General features: G+C 38.6%; 1 protein-coding gene across 26 annotated transcripts in view; it reads right to left on the reverse strand.

Annotated features, from left to right (window-relative positions):
* RBFOX1 (RNA binding fox-1 homolog 1) overlaps positions 1–27,653 on the reverse strand; it is a 667,961-nt gene that overhangs the window by 157,130 nt on the left and 483,178 nt on the right. The window lies entirely within an intron of this gene.

The following is a 27,653-nucleotide window of genomic DNA, read 5'->3' on the forward strand; positions in this document are numbered from 1 at the left end:
TGGAACTTACTGAAAGATCTGAATCTGGCTCTGCTCAGGACGTGGCTCTCTCTCTTTCTTACCAAACCATCAGCACTGGTGTTGGCAGGTGCTGATCTCAGAAATCAAGCTGGGAAATGAACCCAAACAGCCAAATCCACCACTCAGGCTGAGGGGAGGCTGTGTGTCCATCAGTGAACCATTGCACTGGTTTGGCATTCCTGAATCCTGATAAAAAACAGGGTAAAGAAGATGGGATATTTTCATTCTTTGAACAGGATGTTCAAAGGTTCTGTTAAATATTTTTGCTGGACGTGTTTAATCCCAGAGCTCTCAGACACAGCTTGTTACCTTCTTTCCACTTCAACAGATTTTCCTGATGTATTTGTATGTACAGGTATGTATATGTATGTATTTGTATGCAATATATGTGTGTATTTGTATGTACATGTATGTATTTGTATGCATTATATGTATTTGTGTATATATATATGTACTCCTGAATGCATTTTGGAGATTAAATTTAAGGATGCAATAGCAAATTTAATATTAATATAAAAATGGTGAAATTGGACATCAGGTACCAGAGAAATAAATACTTATTGGAAAGAGCTCCAAAATATCTTTATTAAGGGATTTTGTGAAGAAAAAGGAAATAGAGGTAAAAACAAAGAGCTCAGAATTGCAGCTTTTAACAGTATGAAACACTTCAGACCTAACAGCCTAGAATTTCCTTAGAAATTGGAATTAAGTCCCTAAATACTTTCTTTCTAAAGGCAAAGAAAAAATAAAAAGTAAAATTGGCATGACACAATCTTATTTTTCTACACAACATGCACTTCTCCAACTGTGAGAATTGTGGATTCTTATACCTGGGCAAGGCAACACCTGAGGACAGGTCTGAAGTTAGTGATCCTTGATGCAAAGGGATGCATACAACAAGTAGGAAAAGGAAAAAAATGCTCAAAAAGGGAAATGGAACTTATCGTGCAAAGATTCAGGTTTGTAGGTGGCAACAGCACCATCGCATTTCTTTGCTTTATTTTTCAAATAATCACATTGCTTGTAATTTTAAAATTTGAAAGTGGGAAAAGAAGTTTTTAAAAGCTTAAAAGCATAAAGTCCTTTCTGTCCTCAAAACTGAAAATCCTGCACACAACAGTGACAAGGGAACCTGCTTCTCAAATAGTGCTCTCTTACAGAACACTGCTGTATACTAGCTTAATATTTTATTGAAATAGTTATACACATGATTTAAGTGGTTCCTGCTGCCCTAAAAAGATGTTTTTATATCATGGAGGCATCTGCAAAAGTTATAAAGAGCAGCTCATTTATGAGAAGAACACAAGTGCAGCATTTTCTGGTTCAGATTTCTGGAGCCCTTTGTTTTGTATATTTTTTTTTCCAGCCTCTGAACACCCATCAAGCCTATTTTACCATTTACAGGAAGAGCACGAGAACACCTCTTCAATGACAATTGAAATGTGCTACATTTACTCCATTTTACAGCAAACCAGAAAAAAAAAATCCACTTTTTACTCAACTTTCAGTAGACCTGAAATGATGGAATTGTTCAGAGGCAGCTCTCACAGTGATGTGAGGTCTGGCAGAGCCAGGGGAGCACATTTGCCTTCCCTGCACTCTCTCACCTCCCTGGGCTTCATCCAGGGGGATTTAGGAGCCTGCAGCTCCCAGCAGCCTGTCCCACTCTGCCTCAAGAGGAACACCAAAGCCAGCTTGGAAAAACAGGAAACCAGGTGCTGTGCCCCTCCGCAACCAAACTGAAAGGATGTTCCCAGCTCATCACGCAACTGGAGCATGCACCAGTTTTGCTGAGAAGCATTCATTAAAAAACAAAACATGTTATATCCATTTCATATATGGGAAAGGAAGAGGTTTCATGATTTGTGCAAGGCAACGCAGATCCAGTAATACTCATTTACAAACAGAAACTGAAATTCTCTTTTTTTACGTTTGACAGCACATACAAGCAACATCAGCACTCTAAAAAGTTCAAACCTATGCATTCTAAATATCAATGAGTGGGATTTCAAAAGTTGCTGAAAACATTTTAAAACAGGTTAACTTTTGGAATGCTATTTTCAGCTTCCCAAAACTTTTATCCCTGTAGGACTTTTGGCAGTTCTGAAATCCTAAACAAGATTTATAATACACTAATTCTCATCTCAATGACCACCTTGTCTAAAGGTATGTGCCACCCACATGACAGAAATAACACTCAGGCCATCTTTATTTTACATTTCTTCTGTAGAAAAATATGGAAATAATATATTATTTGAATATATCTGTATTATTTCCTTCACTTTAAAGAAGGCCTATTCTTGATCATAAAGGCAAGGAGCAAGTGATGAATTCCAGAACTTTCAGACTGTTTTGGGAACTGATCCGCAGCCCTGCCTAGAACACATCCCTGACTCTTCTCCTTGAAGAAAGAAATTGTATTGGTTGCCTACAACATGCCTGTTGTCAGGTTACAGCACCTAGGGTGCTCTGAAAACTAAAATTCTGCTCATTGAACTTTTCTTTCTGTTTTTACATATACTCCAAACATGGTGTTCTCTCCCTCCACAGAGAAAATCTTATTTTACAACTAGGTTAAGAACTTTCCTCAGTGAAAGCTCAGAAATACTCAGCAGTTTATTCACATCAGACTCTGCTCAGTACTCCTTTCCACTCAACTTCATACCTCCCGTATTTCAACTGAAATAGTTCTAGAGAATATCATAAAATAGAACCAGCTTTAGATCCCTCAGCATAGCCCTTAAAATCATATTCTGGACTGCCTAAATAAACAAATATCATTATCTGTATGAACTTCTGTAGGTTAGTATTTCAAAGCAGCAAAGTCACAAGAATGGATGTTTGAAATTTACCTCATCTGCCCCACCTCAGAGCCATAAGCTACAGCCAGCAGCTGAGTTAAAAGAGAAAAAAAAAACCAACAAAAAATGCCCTCAACCTCTATGAGTTTCTGGAAGTACATTCACTTTAATATGCTCATGCTCCATGTCAAACATCCCCCCTTAAAAGAATTTCATACCATGTATTGCATTCAATATTGCAAATATAAAGTATCTGCTAACATTTAATGGCCTCTAGGTATAATCAGCATAAAACCAGCATAAAAGGGACTCAATATGAATACGAAATGTTTAAACCAAATGTGATGGAACCACATGGGGAATTCTGCCACACACGCTGTCCTTTCTTCTAGGAGGTCCTTCACTGCCCTTGTAGGGGGTACAGCAAAATGATGTGGAAAAGAAAAAATAAAAAAACCCTAAAAACCATGATGCTGCAGCAGTGTTTAACCACAGCTTCAATGAAGGCAGCTTTGATCACTTGTGAGGGAAAAGCAGTGACCTGTCCTTTCAGGAGAGAGTTCCCTCCTTTGATCTGAGCCTTGCGCTCATTTAAACCGAGTTCCAAGTGTTAGTGTCTTTTTTAATACTTGGTTATAAAAATATCATATAAACAGCTAAAAATTCACGACTCTCACAAATCCCACTCCAGTTGCTTTATATTGTAGCTGTGTTCAGATGGCAACTTTGAAAGATGGCAGAGGTAGGTTCTAATGTGCTGCAAAATCTGCAGCAGGAAGTGGCAAGTACTGGATAGATCAGCTGAATAAAAGCAAAATATTTATCCATTATTTACACACTAAATAGCACATCTGCCAAGTGCTCAATTGTAGTTTCTGCCTTTGTCCCAGGACATTAAATATCCATGTTAATGATAGATGGGTAGGATATACACATACCTTGGAAGGATAAACAGCTACCTCTGAATGCCTAAAAGCAGAGGCTGTATTGGAATCACCCACAGTGAACCTTTTCTAAGTTACGGAAGATAATGACACTCCCAATTTATATGTATATATATATGTACATCTCCATTAAAACTGGAGTAAAATCTGCCTATTTATTTCAATTCAACTAATTCCCTGTTGATAAGAATAATTTTCGTTTTTGCAGACCTTGGGTAAAATTCCAGTAAAGATAAATTAACTCTTGCTTCTTAGAGTGCAAGACAAGAGACATCCCTCTGGACAAGACTTGGGACAATTAAAAATAATGATCACTGATATTAAAAATACATAATCCTAAAAATAAATTAATCCTTAAAAATTCCTTTAATATTTCATGACCTACCACTATTACAAATAATGTGACAGACATCTGGCTTTTAGATAATTATTCAGATTTTCCTAAAATTCATCATCTTTAGACCTCTGAGGTTATTCCAGCTACCATGAAGAAGATCCAGATTCCCAATTCAGATTTTAAACTGGAAATATTTCTGAATTTTTCCATTGTTTGGGTGCAAGGCTGTACTCTCCATTTAGCCCAGCCTAAAATCCTCAAACTGATCTCTACAGAAGACATCATGTTTTCCTCCTTTTTGGGCAGGGATCCAGCACTGTTACATTTAGATCTAAATCCTAGATACAAGTTAAGTGATTCTATGATTCTAAGTGCTGGGAAGATGCCCAATAAATTTATCCTGATAATTTTAAGAACAGATGAAAATGCCATTAAATTTACACCTAAATTACAAGTTATTCCTTGTTTTCCCTAGGCTGAACTCACAATTTTTCGTCTGCACTTGCTCAAGATGGAACAATTCCCATCTGACACTCCACAAACCAGAGCTTGCTTTCTCCTACACCAACTCCTTGACATCTTAAGGTTGCCACCTGGAAATTAAATCTTACAATCCTTAATTTGTACCATTTCCAAGCTCTCCCTCACATTAGAGCTACTAAGTATTGTTCTCTTTCTCACTTAGCCACCTTTACATTTTCTATAATGATCCAAGAATTTATTTCAACGTGTAAAAGATTAGTCTTTCAAATTTGTTTGTCCTTTAAAATTAAGCACTATTTGAAATAGTTCCTCCAAAAATCCATTTGGATTTGCCTTTCCTTTTTCAGTAGTAATTACCTGTTGTTCAGTCTCTCCTGTCTGATATTTTAACTGTTCTAAACAAACAAGATTCTTATGACTCCTTACATCAGACAATTTTAAACTCAGTTCTGTAAAGTAAATTACATACCCTGACCTTCTGAAACCATTTATGGCACCTCTGCTTTTTTTGCTATAATTTTGGGGCGTGAATAAAGAAAAAACAGACTTCTCCACACCTGTGTTTGATTGGCACTTTGTATTTGATTGGAGTGACAAATGAAATGGCTCATCTGTACTAAAAGAGTTTAAACCCTGTTTTTTGAAATATCTGAATATTGAAAAAAATAAACCAAAACAAAAGGTATTACCTACCACAATTCCATAAAGAGTGCAGAGCATTGCTATGGAGCCATTTCCACATCTCAGGACATGTTTTCAGTACTAGCATGCATTAAATAACAACAACAACAAGAAGTTACTTTGCACTTCTGAACCTGCTCCCAGTGTGAATTTCTGAAGAAAAGTTTCATCTCTTCATAACTGTCTCAGCAATACCATGGCCAAAAGGGGAAGGTATGTCAAAGCAAAAGACACAAGATGGAATAAATGGAAGGGACATGAAATGTTTAATTCAATCTCCAAAATATTCTAAGATTTCAAGATGGCTAAAAAGACTCTAAAATCAGGTTAAACACAGTTCATATGCAATTAATGGCTTTAGGCCCTGTGATCCTTCCAACCTAGGGACTCACACTGGATTTGGAAGAGGAGTTTTAGAGGTATGGTACTTAGTTTTAGAAAATCTGTTCCTCATTGGGTACCTGTACTTTGGGTGACTTTGATTTTGGAAAACTGCAAATTTCACTGTTAGCAAATTCACAACACTTCATAAACTCCTGGAACAACTTCAGGACTGAGAGCACTTCAATGCTAGAGGGAGGCAAATTTAACCATAAGCAATGAAAGGAGAAAACCTTGCCACCTCCCCCCTGCCACCCCCAGCATTACAGAATGCAGAACTGGAGCATCTAGCTACATCAAAAAGGGTAAAATACTTGAGGCACTCAGCCCCATGGCAAATTCTGCTTGGGGATTTCAGGATGAATGACTTGTGTCTATGTTTACAGCCTTTCAGCAGAGTGCTCACTGTTTACCCTGGAATTAATCCAGGTCCATAAAACTAGTGATACATCAATGTAACAGATGTGCTTAAGTGGCTCTGCATTATAAGGAGATCTGCTTTAGTTACAAAAACTCAATAACCAGTTTAGGATGATTTTGACAACCCAAATCTGTCACTTATCAGCCCCTACTGTACTAATTCCTGTTTGTGGACTGGTAGTCTCTAGTTCTAATGACTTCATCATTTCATTATTTGTCTTTTAAAAGTATTTGAACTAATAAAGGCAACAGTGTTGGAGAATAATGTCCTAGCCCTTGACATAAATCTAAATTACTCCTATAATATGTTGAAAAGAGTTTAATTTGTGTTCATCTCATATTTACAAATTGCTGGAATGCAAACAAAGTTCCTTGATCTTCAGGACACAGGATAGAGCCCAAAGCAATGCTAATGCTGCTCTCTAAAGGACCAACACAGCAAATAAAATGCAGGTGCTGTTTAACAACTAATGCATTTGGCTTTAGAGGCTTTGTTAAGAGGTCACTGTCATTATCCACTTTTTCCAATCAATTTATGAATTTCTTGAAAGATACCTAGGAATATTTGAGTTGAAAGTTTCTGAAACATGTCAGAGCTATTTCAGAAAAGGTGCTATGAACAGCCACATGCTAAACACAAAAAATCCATCTATTTTAGAATGCTTTTTCTTCTTTTTCTATAATGTTGTGAAACCTCTATAATGTTGATCATAGAGAACTTCTTTCCTCAAAGCTAATAAAATCGTTGAACTGATAGCAGGAGGTAGAACTCTGGTGTCCTAAAGAGGGCAATGACAGTTTTTGCTCTCCAGTTTGGAAGGTCTCTGTGTGAGAACTTCTGTCCCAGCCAGAACAGACCCTGAGTGCATTTTTCATCCCATGTGAGTTTAGGGGCTTGGCATGCAGACAGCTCTCCACATACAGCTCATTGTCTTAATCTCATTAATTTTTAAAAGGTACAACCACTGCAGGTTTCATTATGTGAAGTAGCAAGGTGTCAGATGGAAGCAAGTCTCACATAAAACAGCATGGTTTGGGGTTTCCCAAACTCTTAGGCTATTTTTTGACCAAAATCTAAATTTTAAGCATGATAAAATCTGAGGACACCTGAGCCCTTAATGTAAATATATGCATTTTGAAATGATACATATTTGTAGTGAGTGGTCACGCTGTGCTGTTACTCTAACTGTAATATTCCTGAAATGTCTTTACAAAGCCAGCTGGAAACCTTGACATTTCATCCATATTGTTATTTATATACATATTTACTGCTGCCACCTGCTTGCAACTTGGCTCACACCACAAAGCAGTACGTTTCCCTTGTTTCATTATACTTTGACATTTCACTAGAACTACAGAGCTGCCCATTTCTCAGTTTCCAATTGCTCTGCAGCCACTCCTGAATTATATTGGCTTAGTAATAGAATAAAGATCTTTCTCCGTGGTAGCACTAACCTCTCCTTTCCGTACCCAGATGGTACAAATTGCTGCTGGCACGTATAACAATGCCAGCACAGCTTCTGCTGCCTAAATGAACCCCCATAAACCCCACAGAGCTAGATTAGATTAGGGAATTGGGAGGTGAGCAGGAGGGCTGGCCGGTGGGCTGGGCTGAACGAGATAAGGATTTGGTGCAGGCTGTGTGTGGCTGTGATGGAGCACTCACACTGCAATGCTCAGTCAGCCTCTTCCGAGGGAAGAAAGCAAAATTAGCTAACAAAGTTAATAAACCTAATTTCATCATCAGCACCACAACATGCACTTTTGCTATTATGCAAACAGCTGAGTTGTTTGATAGCCCTGGTGCCTCACAAAAAGGCCACTTTCCAAGGAATCATGGTGGAAGGAGCAGACACCAGGGACACCCAGACTGCTCGAGTTCACCTGATTGCTCTGCCCTGCTCAGACCGCTCTGACACTTCTGAAAAAGGCTGATCACCCCTATCCATACCCTCAGACATCTAAAACACACCTGAATTTGCAGTTCCTCTGTGCCTACCCCAGGAGGAGTGCTGGCAGCCGAGTGTGCTGTGATGGGATGGAGGGAAGAGGCCCTGGGAGAGCACAGAACCAGGCTGCTCTGCACAACAGCTCACTCGGGCCAGTCTGCTTGACAGACAACAAATGTTTCTGTTTTGTCAGTCCAAGAGTTTGTCAGGAGCCGTTTGAAACCTACAAATGGAAATCTGCAGCCTGATAATTCTAACCTACAAATGGAAATCTGCAGCCTGAAAAATCTTTACATGTGACACCAATCTTCCATGACTTGACCAAAGTTATACTGCTTTGCATTTAACACAGGCTAGAACACAGCCTAGCATACACATGTATAATTCATTTTAAGGAAAATCCTCTAGCTGTTCAGTATTTAAAAGACACTAAAATTGAGGGGAAATATAGATGAAAGAAAGATAACCAACATATTAAAAATTATTGTAAAACTTTGGGCATTTGGCATTTGCATAAGCAACAGAAAAACTATTTAACGTGTTTCTAAGATAAAACATCTGCTCTATTTGTAATCCTGTCCCTATGAGGAGAACAGAGGAAGGTTTCTTGTGTAGTTAAAAGGCCAAAATCAAAAAATTACTGTAGTAAGGGACAAAAAGAAGGAATGTACTGTAATTTTTCCAGCCCCAAAACTGACATGAGAATGGTAAGTTTTTCCTGCTGTTTGAAAAGAATCTTCATCAAAAAAGTCCAAACCTAAGTTCACTTAGTGTTAGAGGGCAAAATGATACCTCAAGTTGCACCTCTAAATGAAACACAATGCAGTAACTCAGTGAAGGACCTTTTTAATTGTTAAAATTAATTTAGGACTATGCTGAAATGATACATGTGAAGCACTGATTTTTGCTGCTGTCCTGAAAACAACCACATCTCAGGACAGAACAGGAGAAGGCAAAGACTGAACATTTCTCACAAGGCACAGGCAGGAAAACAAAACCCAAAAAACTCACATGACTGAAGAGAACAAGCTTCAGTTTGTAAATCTCATTTGTGTATTTGCTGGGAATGAACAAATTCACATTTATTCATTCAGCCTCAAAATAAAGGCCAAATTTCAAAACACAGCTTAGTTTCTTGCTTCTGTTGAGGCCCTGAAAAAAGTAAATGTCTTTTTAAAAGCCAACCATCATCTCCCTCTGAGAGTTTGGCTTTATAAAAACTGCCAGGTGAGACAAGAGGACTTGGTTGGAAAAGCCTCAAGGGGGAAGTAATTTAGGGGGGAACCATCAAGCAGGAGAGGTGAAACAACTTTTTTTTCTTTTTTTTTTGCCTGTTACATCTTTGGAAGACACAGAGTGTGGTACTGAGTGACCTCCATAGACTGTTTAAACTGAGATCCTCTCTAATATTTTTATTCTTTTTCACTTTGGCTTGATGTTTCCCATGTTTAGGTTGTGCTTTTATTTTTTTCTCCATTACAACTTATGTCAATATTCTGCTCATTTGACAAAAGGAAAAAGAGTTCAGGGTTGTGTTCCTGGGTTTAGTTCACGTTTCACATCAGACACTGTAATGGAAAAGAATAACCCTGAACTTAGAAACTGACTGTCAAGAATGGAAATGTATTTAGAAGGCTCCAGTTTGCACAAATTCCTGTTTGTGTATTATTAATTAATATAGTATTGATGTTAATATCTCAGCCTGAACTGCTGAGAGCAGTCAACAGCCTCAGCTGCTGAAGATGATCAGGTACACCCCAGGTGACCAGGGACAAAACTTTCACCCACATCCTTTCTGGGATCCTGCAGATCCTGGGAGGAGAAGCAGCACAGATCTGCCCCAAAGTGATCCTGGGAGGAGAAGCAGCACAGATCTGCCCCAAAGTGATCCTGGGAGGAGAAGCAGCACAGATCTGTCCCAAAGTGATCCTGGGAGGAGAAGCAGCACAGATCTGCCCCAAAGTGATCCTGGGAGGAGAAGCCAGCACAGATCTGCCCCAAAGCGATCCTGGGAGGAGAAGCCAGCACATATCTGCCCCAAAGTGATCCCCATGGATCTCCCAGGGAATACACAAACCCTCAGGAGCTCCTGCCCCAGCCAGGGGATGGAACCTGCCTGCCAAGCACTCCAAGGTGCTGCTGGGGCAGGGGGAACCTCTCAGCTCTGCGTAGGAACCCAAGAATGTGAAATTGAGCAACAACGCAACTGAACGCGCAGTTTCAAAGCTGCTTCTCCTCTTTAATCAGCCTCTCCAAAAGCAGCTCCAATGGGAATGAAGGATTATTTCCCCTTGAAGTGTGCCTCCTGTCCCTGTCCTTCAGAGCAGCTGACATTGTGCTCCCCAGAGAATGGGGGAATGCTTCCCCGTGCTTGTGATCCTGCTCTTGGGGCTGGCTGAGAGCAGCGCTTGAAATCACCAAGAAAAATCACATTAATCAAAATTAGCAACAGAAGCTGATTATTATGCTCTTCTTCAGAAATGACCTGACCAGCAGAAAACCTGACTTCATGTTTTGCTTTTATCTAGAAGAATTTCCTTGTGTCTTTGAAGAGTGTTAAATGCTCCTGTGATGACACCTCTCTCCTCCTGCTGTTTTGCTTTTGAGCCAGAGAAAATTTAAGAGAACTTTATTCCCATGAAGCTTTTCAAACATTGATTTGGAGACAGAGCTGAAATTCTAAATTTTAAAATGAAGGGCAGACTTTCTCTTCAGTCAAAGTAGTTATATTATCCATCTGAATCAATAAGAGAGCATTTTTTGCACATCTCCTAAATTCTGCTCCTGTTTATAGAACCGCATATCTGTGGCAAATTCAGCAGAAATTGCTTGGTTTAATTTCTAGCTGTAAGAAAAACAAATGCAGACACAGCAGGAGGCAAGGAGGGAAGAGCTGTGATAAAATAGGTTGAAGACTTGCAAAGCACTCAGGATATCTGAGCAAGAACAGTTAGTCGGTATGATGTGACCTATTATAAAAGTGGAAAACACAGGTTTGGAAGTCTGCTATGACTTAGCTCCAAAATGCAATGGTGAAAGCAGAAGTTATACACCATTTACTAAAACCCTAGAGTGAAATTTTGCTACTCTTTTTACATAGCTCATGAAACAAAGTTCACTAGGCCCTTGATGGGAAAAATTCTGGAGTGCTCTGGATATTACACAAAGAAAATGCAAAACATTGCTAAAACTGGAACGAAATCATTTGAAATTTTGATTCAGACTCATTTGATTCACAGATCTATCATTTTTGGCTGATGCCACAGCAGATGTATTGTAAGGAGCTCACTTTACCTGCACTGAGACAGTATCTATACAATATCTCCATCTATTAAAGTAGGTTTTAGTTAAGAACAGCCTTTACAAGTGTATTGACTCATTTTCTCTTCTGTAATACCACACACATTTGTGTTACCACATTCTGAGATCCTCCCCACTACTTTGACAAGCCATTTTAGTAATTCTCTGCAGTTTTTGCTCATGTGAACATACTATTTCCTCATCCTATTTACCTTTTAAAAAACAAGTATTATAAAAAGAAATACGTGAGGATTCGATTAGGAAAAAAAAAGAAACAAAAACCAATGTATGCATGGGAGAAATAAGAAGTAGCAGCATGCAAAAGAGAGGATGGAATTAAAATACAGGAAAAGAAAATGTTGTACATGACATAGTAAGTCTTGGCTTCATTTACCATTACTTTGCATTTCAATTAAATACCATGGAGACATGAATATATATTAAAGAGGATAATCTTTGAATTACCTGATGAATGCATTTCTGCTATTTATACTTATAAAAAAATGAGAAAATGGTAATGCAATTGTTAATCAGTTGCTCAACTTTAAGGAGCAACATAATTTGAAAATAATTATATCTTAGTAAATTCTTTTAATTTTTATTCCCACTAAACTAAAGCACTCTTTAGTTTAACTTTGCAAACCCCCAACAATATGTATTTATCTTCCTTCCACCATATAATTTAAAAGAAAATTATATAAAAGACGAGGAGTTAAATTGCACTTGAGGAACAATGTAAGATATTAATTTATCTCAGAAACATCACTTTTCAAAGAAGTTATGTTTTTCCTACACTTGCCAGATAATATTTATACAAATAAACGGAAACAAAACTTTCAAGCAGTTAAACTTTCACACTCTAGACTGAATGTCAAAAGCTGATGTGAAATTCAGTAAAGGAGGTTAAACCACATTTTTGTAACCACCTAATCTTGTTGGATAAGTCAAACCTAAGAAATACTTTTTTAATATAGTTCTTAATAGTAATAATAGACATAATGGAAACATCAAAAAGAACCACTCAAATTGGAGAGAATGTTAAAAAATGTTCTATTTTCCAGAGCCAACAAACTGCTAAAAGAACACAATGAGAAATCCATGTTTAGACTACCAGGACAAGCCTTAGAACACAGGAACATCAAATGCTGAATGAGTTTTTTACTCCATCTGTGCATCAGAACAAACACAACGTGGTCCCTGCAGGCCTGATGGAAGTGACCGCACCTGGCTGCAGCACCGCCTTTCACTGATCAGCGACATCAGCGAGAGGAACTTGGAGAAGGCATCACCTCCTGGCCATCAGTGCCCTGCTGCTGACAAACCAACCCTTCCCTGGCCATGCTCACTCCTCATTTCTGCAGCTTTGCCAGCACGAGCAGCATGTGGCATGTCTTCCATTAGCAATCAAGCCCTACAATCCCTATTGACAAGACGGACAACAATCCACTCTCGTAAAAGATTCATGACACAACTTTGCACTCTCTACTGCTTGCTTTCTCATAAAACCAGTGCAAATCCCATCAAAAATTTAGCAGAACCCCTGCCTCATCTGTTTAGGCCTGAAGCTAGTTGCAGGGACAACTCATTAGGGACAAGCTCATTAAAACCAGCCCTGGAGCAAAAGCAGTTTGCAAGTCTCCTCATTTTTATTCACTTTCACCTAGCCATTGCAGCTCCTTGTGCTTCCCAGATACAGAGCTTCTAATGATAAGCAAGGCTGTTTCCAAACTCATGCTACACCAAATGCAGCTCCTTCTGTACTCCAAAGCTAAGAGAGTTCTGTTCATTTGTAGGGCTTAGATGGTTCTGTGTGGAAAGGCAGCGTCAGGAAACCCAGAGGATCCTCTTCTGAGTACATTAGCAAAAGGAACTGCGAGTAACTATCAAACACACACTGAAATCCAAAGAGAAATCAAGATGTGCAGAGCTAACAGTAGCAGATACACAACCCTAGCATTCAGTCACATGAGAGTGCATTTGGTATTTCATTTGATGGTTTTAGCACCTTTTAGTAGCTAAAATAGGCATGAATAAAAATAGCATTATCTTTTAAAACAGAAAAAAAAAGGATGGGGGAAAAAACCTCAGAAAATATTTCCTTTCTCCTTAATAATAAAAATTGTTTAGATAAAGTCAGGGGTTGGAGGTTGTTTACCTCTTTTGTCATTTGCAAAAGTTACTTTTGCCATGAGCACCAGCTGGGGGACCTCGCTAATATCTTGTGAATTAGATGTCTAAATTCAGGTATGGTAATAAGTAGCCCAGTTTCAAATACAACACTATTTGCAAATCATGGTTATCCACAGTTCTGAAGACTGGTGATCCTGGGGTGATTGCAGAGCTTCCTTACCTCTGTCACATACAAAGAGAACTGCCAATGTCTGCCAGGATGGATTTCCACTCCTTGAGACCTGTGATAACAAACGCTGTGAGTCCTGCACAGGCCAATTTGTGAACTAGGAGAAGGAAAAAAACTCATGGAGAATCAGCCTCAAATGTCATTTGCTAAAAATGATCTTAGAAGAGCTTAATTCTAGGAAAAGTTGCTGCCATGTGCATGGTACAGCTGTTCAGACACAGATCCATGCCCAGATATGCATCAGAGGAGTGTCTGACTGAATTTGGGGGAGCAAAGATCTGCCAGCATGGCAAGTGTGTTCCAACAATTCCACAGATCAGCTTTGAAAACCAACCAAATTCTACTTGCCCAGTTGTGCAGAAAAACCAAGAATGTAACCAACAGCCCAAGAGGAGCAGCCCCTCATTCCACTGCAATCCCACATGAATGGTTTTCATTTACATTTTTGCAAGCGTGCTAATATTCTATAATGTATTTTCACCATGCCTGCATTTTATACACAGCACTACAAACAGGATAGCTTCTTATTCTTGCCAAGTTCATTCTGTGCTCAGCTTATGATGGTGTGTAACAATCTCATTGAGAGTCTTCACCCCATCACCCAAGGCAGCACATCATCAAGGCTGCAGCATTTTTCAAAGTCAAAATAAATAAATAAAAAGATCATTTTGCTTTCCTGACTACTGTCCAACTATACAGCCAGAGTCAAAAGTATTTATTTAATGTGGAAGAATTAATTATTTGGAAGATCACAGGCCAAAACTGTCAAAGACTATAAAATCTGACATGAACAACCTTTCCTAACAAAAAAAAATTATTGCCATGAAAACTGTTGCACTGATATAATTACTCTGCACTCTGTCAAGTGCCATGAGCACACAGCACCTCAAGACATGCAGGTAAACTGATGGGGTGAGAAGTTTGTTTCATGCAAAGGCCTTTCCTGGCTGCTCAAGACACAGCATCACTTACCCAGCATCAACACAAGCCCTGGCACAGACCAACAGCCCTGCACACAATGCTCAGCTCTGAGTTAAATCAGCCTCACTCTGCACCAAAAGGGAGTAGGACCGTTTATTGGGGAGTTCAAGGAGCAGCTTAGAAAATAGGAAAGCACAATTCCCCTTTTTGATTGCTTTTTTAGAGAAAAAGTGGCTGTCTCTCCATTCAACAGTCTGCAGTGGGGGCTTCAATTCATTTTCATGCTTGAGTAAGAGGCACCCACACATTAAAATAAAGTGTTAGTCAGAACCATTATTAACCATGTTTTGTACAGTCTCCTCTGCTTCACTGTGCACAGGATGAAAGCTGCAACACCATTAATGCAACCCAAGTAATGAAATCAACTTTTCTGAAAAATCAGAACTTACAGAGCAAGCTACTTGAATTTAAAATTAAACAAGCTTTACCAAAAAAACCCCAAGCCCACTTTATCTAATCCACTGTGCAAGCTTCCAGCATTTTGAAAACATTAAAAGGGCCATGCTTACTTTTCTATTATTCTCTCGTGTCTCCATTAAAAACGTACCTGAAGGCTGCAATCCTACATGTCTCATAAAACCTACTGCAGATATGGAAACTTCATAAGACATGAATTTGTAAAGAAGACAATGGCAATACAAATGCATTTAGAGTGAGAATAACAATGCTACTTTTGTCCTTTAAAAACCAATAAAATTTATCAAAAAAGCAGCTTAGCAACACAACTGAAATTCAAAAGCTTTGAAATATAAATAAATATACATTTAATAACACTAGCTTTTTGATTCTCAGACAAATATTGTAAAACTTTATGTAATCTTTCCAGAAGCTTTTCAAAGCCGCCTTAGATATAATTCTGCTTTTAAATTTAAGTATAAAGTGTGAGAGGAGTGGAATACGACTCTTTGCCACATTAGCTCTACTTTTCTTTTCTCAACTATTTTCTTAGAAAAACAAGTGATTTCTCAGCTTCCATGTAAACCATAAAATATGAGCAACTTCAGTGTAGAGCATTTAGAAAGGATGTGAATGCATCATATATGTCACTTACTGTGTGGGGGAAAATCCGAAAACAAATAGCTCTGATAAGGTTTCATTACTGCAATACTGGGTGTTAACAGCATAATATCAATAAAACTGAAAGATGCAAATAGGTAATTTGGATTAAGCATTTGGATTACTTGTCATTAGTTATTAAGTCTTGCTCCAAATGAGCTTGCTCTAAGGCACTAACATATTTGCAAATACCGTGACTCCTTTTCCTGACAGAAGTGAAAACACACCAATGCCATTAGAGATGAATTTAGTGTGGGTCCTCCAAGCAAAAATGCAATGACTTCATTGAGCTTCATTACTAACACAACTTTCCCCCGTTAAAAATTCCAAACAAACAGGTGTTTCACACTAGGTCTACTTCTAAAATTGCTTTCTTTTTATTCCCAGGGATACATCAAGAGCTGGGGGAGAATTCATGCAGTATAGATCAGTCAGGCATTGACAGCACATCACACTTTGACAAGCTGCTTGGCTCTGTTTAAAGTCTAAGTTAGGCCTTGGCCCATCAAGGCCATGGCTATTGAATTATTGACAGCCTCTCACTGTGGTGCAAAGGGAAGGAGTGCTGCAGCCTCAGCTCAGCAAAGATGAAATGGAAACCCTCTCTGAAGCTTACTTTAGCACGTTAAAGGAGTTTTAATGGTCTTGTTTAAAATTCAGTAAGAGAATATATTACGCTGATTATATTTTCAGCGGCTAAACAAAAAGTTTGGGATGCTGTGGAGATGATAAATGAAAACTACACAAAGTACAAACTTGATCTATGCCAAGAAGCTGACTTCTGCTGAATCCCAAACTCACGCCAGCTCGTTCAGCTTTACATGTCTGACAATTTTCACCACTCTGTGCTGTTATACCTGGTGTAATCAAGGGTAAACAGTAATATGGAAGTTCTTCATCATCATCCCAAATACAGGCTGGCTTTTATAATAATTTATTTCTGCTCACACCATTAAATCTGCAAGGCAGTGCAACGGCCAGGCCATGTTTCCAGTTTGCCAACCCCAATAGTTCTCTCTCTCTTTTCCTTTCTGGTTGCCAGAAGGGCACCAAGGGGTGTCAGTAAGGAAGTGATCACCCCAAGCCTGGTTTGTTTGTTTGTTTTTCCAGCAGAACTCTTCTGCAGGGTAAACCACCATTCCTCCACAACTAGCTGATTAATATTAACAATCCTCATATTCTTACGTAATTTCTTTTCTTCTTCAAATTTATACCTGCCAAGCTTTACTTGCATTTTAATAGCTGATGTCAGACAAGCAACAAGCAGAAAGTTCCATCTCAGGACTATAATTTTAAATACAATGAGACTCACATCAACTGTCTCACAGACACATGGAAAATTATTCCACGTGGACTTCTAAAGTGCATCCTAAAAGCTTCAAAGAATGAGGAGGTTTTTTTAAAGAATTTTAAATGCTCAGGGAGGGGGGAGATGGGAGCGTGTTAAGCAATTTTTCTAATGTGACCCCATACTCATTTCTCCAACATCATTTCCAATATGCTGCCTCCTGTCAAATCAACAAAGTGAGCCAAACAGCACATCTAAATTTGCGTTCATTTGCCTTCTGCAGGATTATCTTTGCCACGTCAAGCATTATAAGTAAATCAAAGATGCTTCTCAGGGGCTGTAAGAGTGGGGCTAATCTCCAGACAAATATTTAGAAGGCAGCTTAGCCTGTTCTGGCTTTAATCGTTTCCAACTGATTTGACTTTTTCTAATTACAGCCTTTATGTTATAAAAGCCATTTTTATGTTGCTGAAGATCAGTTTCACTGCAAATACATGAAATTTTGCTGAGTTTCTGTTCCCATGTTGATTATGGAAATGGTACTCTACAGCTTTCCTCTAATTAGAAAAAACACACTTCACACAGCATCAACAATTTTTAACATTAATAACAGAGTGACAGTGTCCTTTTGTGTGTCTTTAAGTAACATCTCAAAATATGACACCACAAAGCCACCACATCCCACTTGGGTATCATACCAGCAGCAATTTTCACATTTTTGCATATTATATTTATTCAAACACAGAACAGCATCTTTGAAGAAGCTGTTTAGTAATTTAACCTAACAGAATAAGATAATTAAACTTCTGGATAGTCTGTGTTGAGGTGCTTTCCAAACCCATGAACTTGAAAAATTCAAACACTCCCACACAAAGCAAATTATACATCTCCTTTGACAAATCAGCCACCATGGCTGCCTATCACTTTTGGTATTTCCTTGCCTTCCTATCATACCCCATAATGAACAGCTGAAATAACAGTTTTGCTTTTTTTTTGCCTTTTTTGCATCAACTCACAGACACTTCGGGCTGTTTAATGGAAATTAACTTCAACCCCAATGCTGGGAACAACAGGAATCAAGGCAGAGGAGACACAGAACATATAGCATAAGTCCATTCCTAATTCTATACATTCCTAAGGAATGTTTTCTTAGAGCAGGAAAAACCTTTCCATTTACAGTCAAAGCTGAGCTCAGAAAAAGCAGTTTTGATGAAATATAAATAAGGCATGTGATAATACAGATTATTTCTGCCATGACTTGATGCTGCAGACAACTCTGAACACTGCAAACTTCCTATCTCTGTGCAGAAAGGATCAACAATAATATTGTGATAGAATGAGAAAAACAAAAAGAGGATTAAAGGACTAAAGGTTGATATGATTTTATTAGGTATAGAAAAGATGCCATAGGAGTAAAATCTGAAGGAAAAGGCAACTCTGAAGTTTCCACATTGGAGACATATGCTTAAAAATATGCACACATCACTTTCAATACTGAGAGTGGTCGAATGAAACTGCTGCAGGATAAAAGAGAACACCAGGCAGAACTGAGTTCCAGAAGGCTTTTACAGCCTGACCTCTCTCTGAAATAAGAGGTAGCACTACCACAGAATCTTGCATAGTGCTGTGACAACAATGTCTCCAAGTTCCTTTCATTTCTCTGAAAAATTTAGACTTGCTGACACAATCCTGTGAGGTGTCAACAAAAAGCATTTATATGTCCCCATTTGCTAGAATGGAGGGCATCAATTACTCAGGCATCAATTTTGACTGCTTTATTATTCTGGAGACTTGTTCCATAATAGCTTGTTATCCTTTTTGTAAAAATTAAAACTGTACTATTAATAACTCTTTGACAAGGCTTCAGATCTCAATTACATTAATAATAAATTCTTGGCTTTATGTGTGAGTTCCTCATCTTTTTCATCCATAACGAGACTTTGTAAAATTGGCAGAGAAACTAGAAAGAAAGCTAAACTACATGATATTCCTCAAAAAGAACTTTCTAGCCTCCTACTCTGTTCAGTTTGCAGATGTCCCAAGATGAGCAAGTACTCTGTACATTCAGTAACCCTTCTTGGTTTTATCTGAAGTTTTGGAAAGTTGGAAGAACTTGAAGAAAAGCACCCAGAGAAGCAGCTGGGAGCAGAGGGCTCTGTTGTTGTGTCTCTGCAGTGGATCCTGTGTTTGTGATTGAAACAAGCAGGCGGTGGTGGTTCCAGCACAGAATGGAACGAGCTATTTGTGTTCCAGGTGCACTCACTCCTGAGCCACACAGCCTCCTGTGGGTGCTCCCCAGAGCCCCCTGAGAGCCTCTGTGTTCCAGACTGAGTGTCAGCCAGGTATCAGAGCAGTGGGCATGGCAGACAGCCAGCAGCCTCTGCCTAACACTGCACAGACCCAATAAAAGGGTTGGGTTTGTTGGTTTTTCTTTGGTTATTTGTTTTTGTTGTTGGTTTGTTTTTGTTTTTTTTTTCCCTGAACGGCACATCTTCCCTTCACTGCCCATTTTAACACTTATACAACATATGACATTGATAATCCTGTAGGTCTAGGGTGGAAACATTGAGGAACAGAAAATTATAAATACGACTACTCTGTTGCTTGAAATATCATCCACTGGGCACGTTTTACAGCGGTTCTGCAAAGAATGTACAGGGTCTGTTTGCAAACCAAATTTATTTTGGTTTAAACTAATGCATTTCTCATGGGGCTGGCTATTCATGACACTGTTATCAAACCCATCAAAGAAGCAAAAACTCTATCAGTCTTACAGTTGTCCAAATTACAGCCCCAAAGTCCTGCCATCTTCAGTTAACCCTCACAAGATGAGGCAGAATAATCTTGGCCTGTAGCTTTCACATTTGAATCTCTAAAAGTTACCACAATCTAAATAATGACCACAAAAAAATCTCAGAAAAGGACCAAAACTGATGCAAATGGGAGCAAACCAAAACCTCTTGCTGCTCTACAGAAAGAAGCATATAGAATATTAGAATCAGTGAAACCAAGTCACTTTTCCAAGGCATTAAAGACAAGACAAGCATTTTCAGAGGTGATTATCTTGGATATCCCAGTACAATCTGGTGTTTTCTATTGCTGTGAGGAAATAGACTCACTGCTGTGAGGAAATTGAGGTCTTGATGTGTCTGGGAACAGAACTATTAGCAGAGCCATGCTGACTGCACAAACTTTTTGGGTTTTGAAACCAGTTCTTCCTAAGGTAATCCTTCCTTAACAATAGAGGTTTTTTGGACTTTTTATTTGAGTTTATGTTTTCCCCCTCTCTCTAAAACATTAAAGAACCAACATGTCTGCCTGTCAGGGAAAAGGTAAAACTGGATTTTCAGGTAGGACAAATTTGTTATTAGTGAACTCTGCATCTTTTATATATATATATATCTATATAAGAAAAGTCATGAAAACATTCAGATACTTTTACAGAAATAACTTTGCAAGGAGCAGAGAGGGCTGAAGTTGATAAACAGTTACACATTTTAAAAGAAAAAAAGAAAGCTTCCAGTTGTAGTGCAGCTATTCCATTTTATAGTTTATATCAACATCTCTCTGCAGAGGATTGAGACAAAATCTTAGCAAAAGGCACATTATCTCTCATCTACTTATTACTTGGCCTAATCTCCTGAAGAGGAATCATTAACCAAAGGAAAAAAAAGTCTCTCTAATATTGGCAACGGTGTTGCTAGAATTTTTCATCAAAGAACCATTTCTCACAAAAAAAAACCATTCCCAAAACATAAATTCTGTGTAGTTTTTAAGCTACACCATAAAATTCAAATATGAAAAATATCCTTGACACTCTGTAGAAGTTTTTCATGAGGCTGAATAATGTTTTGGAGTCAGTCATCAGAATAACTTCTGCCTTAGACTGTCAATATTGATTGTTTATATAGGATTTTGCTTTGTTTTTGTATATACCAACTTCTGCAAGCTGACCATAGATAATTTCAAGAACAAAAAGAAAGAATTAAATAATGTACCAAATTCTGCATCCTGACATGTTCAAATAAAAAAAAAAGAAAGGAAAAAAAGTAAACTTTAATCAAATCAAGGAAAAAGAAAACACAACAAAGAAACACAACTTGAGACATTTAAAAAGAAAGCTGTAATGCATTCTATTATAAACAATTCTTATGCTAATAGCTGGATAAGAAATCTTCAAGGTTGAGGCTCCATTTCCATAGCATCAGCCACAGTCCAAACACATATTTGCTGTTTAATTAAGAAAGGACTCACAATGTCCTACACAGGACATGCAAAGTTCCAAATGCAGCTCTGAGCTGTCCTGATTTGAATACAAATAAATGAGGATTTTGAAATATTCTGTATGGTCAGAGGGAACATAAAAACATTCTTGAGTATAGCCAGTTACTTTTTTTTGTTTACTTCTTTTCCCTCTTTCCTTTCTCTAATACTGCCGTGACTCAGTGATGAGCTTGCAGGAGGGGCTGTTCCCAAAAGCGGTGCCAGTCCTGCGGCTGCTCCTGGCCTCTCTCACAGGTACCCCCCAAACCTGCACAGCAACAGGGGTGAACAAGGCTGGGGGTTTGGCCAAATTAACCTGCAATAAATTGCTCATCTGCACCCAGATGAGTTTCCTGACTGGTTCAGTGAGCAGCTGCACAAACACTCACACAGGCACAAGGAAGGGCAGGGCTCCCCATTCCTTGCAGAGTTCCCTTATTTCCCCTGGGATGTGGGTGAGGATGCAGCCACATTTCTCCACTCTCCAGCAGAAGCAGCCAAGAGACTAATGGGAAGTACAAAAGAAGAAGATTCTATCAGCCTTTTACTGATTGTCCGCTGGAGAGTGCAGACAGCAAAAGTGCTAGAAATGCTTTGGGCTTTTAATTTTTAATACATGCTCCAAAAAAAGTGGAAGTTCTCTAGGAGTTTATTGTAAAAGTACCACAAGAGCAGTCCAAATACCAGCCTTGGTTGCTCAGTCACATCACTTGTGGAAGCACTGGAGCCTGCCCTGCCTCCCCACCCCTAAAACTGTGCCAGCATGAAAATTACAGGCCTGAGTTCACTGAAGGACAGCCTGGGCCCCAATAACAGCACTGCTCATTGCACTGCAATTTTTAAAAGCCTTTTCTCAGAAATGAAACTCTAAAACTACCTGCCAACCAGGCCTCCTTAGGTACACTAAAGCCTGGCCTCCAAAGGAGAGAGGAACACAACACCAAAGGTCACTGTTTGATGCTCCATGTCTGTATTACACACCATACTTCACTACAATACAATTCAATTTTACTCTTAGACACCAAACCAAATTTATTGCTGTGGAAATTGCCAAAGCAGACCTCTCCCAACCCCCTCCTGTTTACTAGTTTTCTCTTTTTCTTTTTTTTAATAAAACCACAGACTGTGAAAGCAGGACATCCCCATGGTATTCAACCATTTAACCATTTCTATTGCCCATTGTGAGGCAGGCAGTGCCCTTTGAAGGCAGCAGAACATCAGTGTGCTAACAGGATTCCATCAAAGAGAAGGAAAAGGTCCTGCACACCAATGCCACAGCTCAGGGAGCTGGAAACAGGCTTGGCTCTGGGCACAGGGCAGATGCCCCTGAGATTCCTGCGCTCCTTGTCCCTGCACACACCTGGATTTCCTTCCAGAGCCAAGTTTTCTTCCTGGCAGCCTCACAACATGTCCTGAGTATTTCCCTGGAAGTAAAATCCCCTTCCAGCCCCAGCCAGAATGTAGGATACCCTCAGCATTCTCCAAAGAGAAAACCTGGGCTGCTTTAGAGGGACAGGGCATTTGTAGGACCCAAGGTAGGACTTTGAGGATGAAAGAACAAAATCCTGCAATGGCCAATTTTATAATTAATCTATGGGAAAACTGGAACCTGTTAATATAATGAAATCTGAATCCATTCAGATTTCATCCATCTCACACTATTTTTTTTTTTTCACCTTTACCCATCATTAACAGTCTGGCTCCTTCAGGGCAGCAATTTTGTACCCTTCCATATCTATGCAGACTTTGCAAATTTCTAGCCTGCAATCACCAATTAAACACTGTTCTACTTCTCTGCCACAACTGCCCATTACCTCAAGCCTTCTAAAAAAAGAAAGGATGGAAAGAAAAGAAGTTGAACAAAGTTACAAAGTTTGTTGATATGACACAGAAATCTACTTTTTAGATAAATCTTTAAGTTTTAAAAGTACAAAAATAATGCTTTCCCCTATCACAGTTAGCAGCTAATGACCTACAATAGTTTTTGCCTGCATAACTGTGCAAATCTAAAATTCCAGCTACTTCCACAGCACTTCAGGAAAATCAGAGAGGGTCCATTTTCTACAAAAATGGCACAAAACAACAGGAAACAAAGGGTTTTTTTCAGCGTCCCTAAAAATAATGAATTGGCTGTATTCCACCCTAAAACTAAAGCACACTAACTGCTTAAAAAAACAAAATTGACTTTACAGACTTGGACATTCAACAGTCCTACAGACAGATGCCCTGCCTGTTCTACATCTATTTTCTATGTTCTGCATCCAGTACCTTCAAAAAGCATGAAACCCAATGCAGAAATAGTTCTGAGAGGCCTTTATTATTATTATTATTATTACTATTTTGTTTATGGTGTTATAACACCAAAAAGCTCATCAGCTTCTCTATAACAGAATTTGTGATATTTTTAATGTGTAGTATTTGCCACATAAAGAAAAATCCCAAATGAGTGTACAAGAGAAAACAGTCTATTCATGTCTTCCAAGAAAATACACATGATAGGTGCTATTATTTGGTTCCCTTATAAAAATTTACGGGATACATTTTCGCAGCCATATTAAAAATGAGAAACACAATGTACAATTGAAGACAAAATGTAACAACCAAAGAATAACAGGGCTCCTCAACAAAATGTTTCCTGCAAAATGGGTTCTGAAACAGAATTCAGGTACATGTAGGATTCCCTCATGGATCCAAGCCCATTCCAAAGGATTTTACACAAGGTGGGAATTTTTGGACTAGCACCCCTCATAATGGGAAAGTTTTTCTGCGTAGCTGACAGCTCCAGCAGGACAACAGAAATATGTGAAAGGAAAAATAAGGAGCAGGAATTCTGGGGTGACCTGGTTCAGGCTTTGTTCCTGCCCTGTCTGCTTTGGCCAGCCAAATGAAAATAGACACATAACACTGGCACCAGGATTTTCCAGAATCTGTATTTCTCTCAAAAAACCCCCAAACCTAAGCAAACAAACAACACCAAATAAAAAACAAACCCACACAGCAAAGCAATGTTGATTGTTTTTGCAGAAAGTGTGTCTCAAGACATACCAACATCCATGACAGACCTGTGGCATCTTCAGGAATGGACACATTTTACAATTCCAGGATTTATTCTGTTTATTTATCTACATGTGTGAACTGCATAGGAAATTATCTCTCAACAGCCTGAAAGCAGAAAACTTTGTCCAGTTTTGTTTATTCTTGTCCTGCAGGATCAAATTAGATCATTAATTGTCATTGGACAATTAATTGAATATTTTTCACATTTTATGCCACTACAGAATTCCTTTTAAATTCATTCCTAGAGTGTCTTTAGAACAATATAAAATAATTAACAGCTCTGTCAATAAAGTAGCAAAGTATAAAACAGTGCATCTTGTAAAACAAAACTTATAAAAGCAAAAAATGCAGGCTTCAGGGGAAAGATTTTCTATCATACCAAGAAAATAATTAACCAAAATCTAACCCTTGATATGTTTTAGAAAGAGGTCAAAATAATAAGTAGTAAATATTTAGAAACTTTCACTGAGGCCTTTCATATTCTCCTTCTTTTAAATACTACTTAGAAAAGTTAACTCTCCATTTCACTGGGGCTGTTCTCACTTGTAAATGCATCCATTATCACTTCAAAAGTATGACATCAGTTACCTGTCAGCAGGCTTGCAATTAATGTTTAGAGAAAGTGGAGTCTGCTTGTCTATTGATGCAGGGCGACAATTGTCTGTAATTTTAATCGGGGTTACAGGCATGTGCTGATAAAAGATGAGACCTGTTAGTGTCATTATTTTGCTTTTATCTTCAGGTATTCTGCTTCTTGTTTTTTGTTCTCTACTATTAAAAATGCTCGTTGTGATGTTTTAAAAGGAAATCCCAAGTCGCATTAAAACAGCGCTGGAAGCTGCGCACTGCGATTAGACAAAAGGGGCTCTAATGCGTTAGGAGGTGTTGAGTTAATAGGAAAACAGCTTTGATTCAGTAGCCTCTGTCTGACGTGCCACTACAACAGAAGTAAAAAGGCAGCGGGCAACTCCCCTCTAATCACCTCCTGTTAGCTGCAACTATAGGCAAATTGCTGGTGAGGATTAAGTGGGGAGACTATCACAGGATCAGTGTCAAGCAGAAAAAAGACTCAATTTGTGAGCAATCATGACTCCCTAATCACTTCTCTAAGAGCTTTAGGAATTACTAACAGTAGTCTTTGGAAGCCTGGACACTTCATAAGCACCGACCTACAGAGATAAGGAATCGCTTTTGACCACAATGGGTATGATTACCACAGATGGAACAGTTAAGGATAGAGATAATAAAATAAATGATGGCTGCAAAATACCGAATTTGCCTTCACCAATGCTGTACATCTTCAGATGACTGAGATTATGATATATGTGTGTCAACGTTGTGACTGCAAGCTGAGATAAGCTGAGGCTTGTATGGTTTGGAGACAGCATTAGAGCAAATCTGTCAGCAACAATGAGAAGAAAATGCCGTACCATTGCAATATTGTTCCACCTATGAACAGTGGAGGAGATTCTACCCAGAACACATTTTCCAGCAGTTCCTGCACAGTTATTCCCTGTCGATTTTTTTATTCTCAGCTATTTTTACTTGTAGTAAAAAATACAAACAAAATGAACAACGCAAACACCTGCTATTTGATTTGGAGACAATCTTATTGATATTGACTTCCATTTTTTATGTATCATAACCCTTCATTAGATTATAAAATTCAATAAAAACCACAAGCACTAGCTTTGTAACACCTGACAGATCTATAATTGTAGGGGTCTAAAAATCAACATGCCCAATAAAGGCTACCATTTTAGAGATTACAAAGTTGATTCTGCCTTTGTAGTCTGAGTTGCAAAGCGATGGGCTCGACTGCCCAATCAAAAATTACTTTTCCTGCTATTGTTTTACATGACATAATCCCTCAGGATCAAAAAGAAGAAAATAAATGATTATTTAACCGTGCTGCAAAAGAAGTACAGCATAAGACATTGTTCAAAGTAAGGCATCACTTGATCCAGGTACATCAGGCTATTGCTCACCGAGAGTAGATGGAAATGTATAGCACATGCAAATGTCAGAATGAGACCTGACTCACAAACACAGTTATTGTTTACAGGCTTAAATGAGTTTCAGCCATAGAAAGGAGCAGTTATAATAAAATCAAAAACAGTTCTTGAGAAATAAAATGTCTTATCATTGATTCTCTGCTCAGAACAAGCCCCAGCAGTTGCAGTGCTTTTGTTGCACTGTGAGCCAAAGTGTTCATGCACATCAAGACTTGCTGCCACCAACATTAATACAGAGAAAAGGAATAAAACACAATTAGGGTGCCGCAATCAATCAATGCCAATTCCTCCTACTAATGCACTGATAATCTCAGAGGCAATGGAAATAAATAAATAAGCCAAACAAAAAAGCTCTGCCCTGAAGTCTTCCACGCATCTGGAACTTGAACTGGAAACAGCATAACAACACTAGAAACTACCTTCCAGGGACAAAACAGGCCCTTCCACAGAAAGGTAAGAATTCCCAACAAAGAGTAACTGAAAATTAACAGTGACAACATGTGCACTATGCAGGATTATGAGCAATATTATTGAAACACCACCAGCATACACTGAATACTGAGACTTATACCAGCTCCCTTACAGCACACACTTGCAAAGACTGCCAAGAAAAAGAATACCTTAAGTTTATAAAATAATTCCTTGCAGCTAAATGCTAGAAGACATGACATAGATGGATTTTCAATATCTGTATGGGATTTGGATTCATTGATTCTTATGGTACCCTTCCAACTGGAGATATTATTCTATCACAGAATGTGCTTGATGCCTGTATGTATGTTGTCTGTGCTGGCATTAGCTAAGAAATCTTTTGTCTTTCTTGCATCAGTGCTTTTAAAACACGAGAGAAACTATGAGTTCGCATTTTATCTTTTTTTTTTAATAAAAGTTTTAATTAAAAGCAGTTGCAATGCATGTTATACAACTCCAAAATAGCTATAGAGCTATCTTATTCTTTTGTTCTTATCACTTGAGAAGTATGGAATAGGTTAAAAAGTACAGCACCCCATCCTACCTTCAGCAAAAATCACACGAAGAGTGTTTGCTCCTTTCCCAAACAGAACTACCAGCTCTATGTGCACATACATATAAAATTATTTGGCGCTAGTTTACCAACACTTTAATTGCGAAGTTTTGGATATTTTATCATGTGTTCCTATGCAAGAAATTCGTGGTATTTCACTGTGAGCTAACAAAAGCAAAATGTCTTCACGCTGCTATTCGGACTGGAAAGAACACAACGCATGGCACAGTATTACAACACAGCAACTTCTGAAAACTCATCCAGCCCGGGCAGCGGAGCTGCTGCTGCCGCAT

Source organism: Geospiza fortis, unplaced genomic scaffold (genome assembly GCF_000277835.1).
Source record: "Geospiza fortis unplaced genomic scaffold, GeoFor_1.0 scaffold146, whole genome shotgun sequence".
Classification (NCBI taxonomy): domain Eukaryota; kingdom Metazoa; phylum Chordata; class Aves; order Passeriformes; family Thraupidae; genus Geospiza; species Geospiza fortis.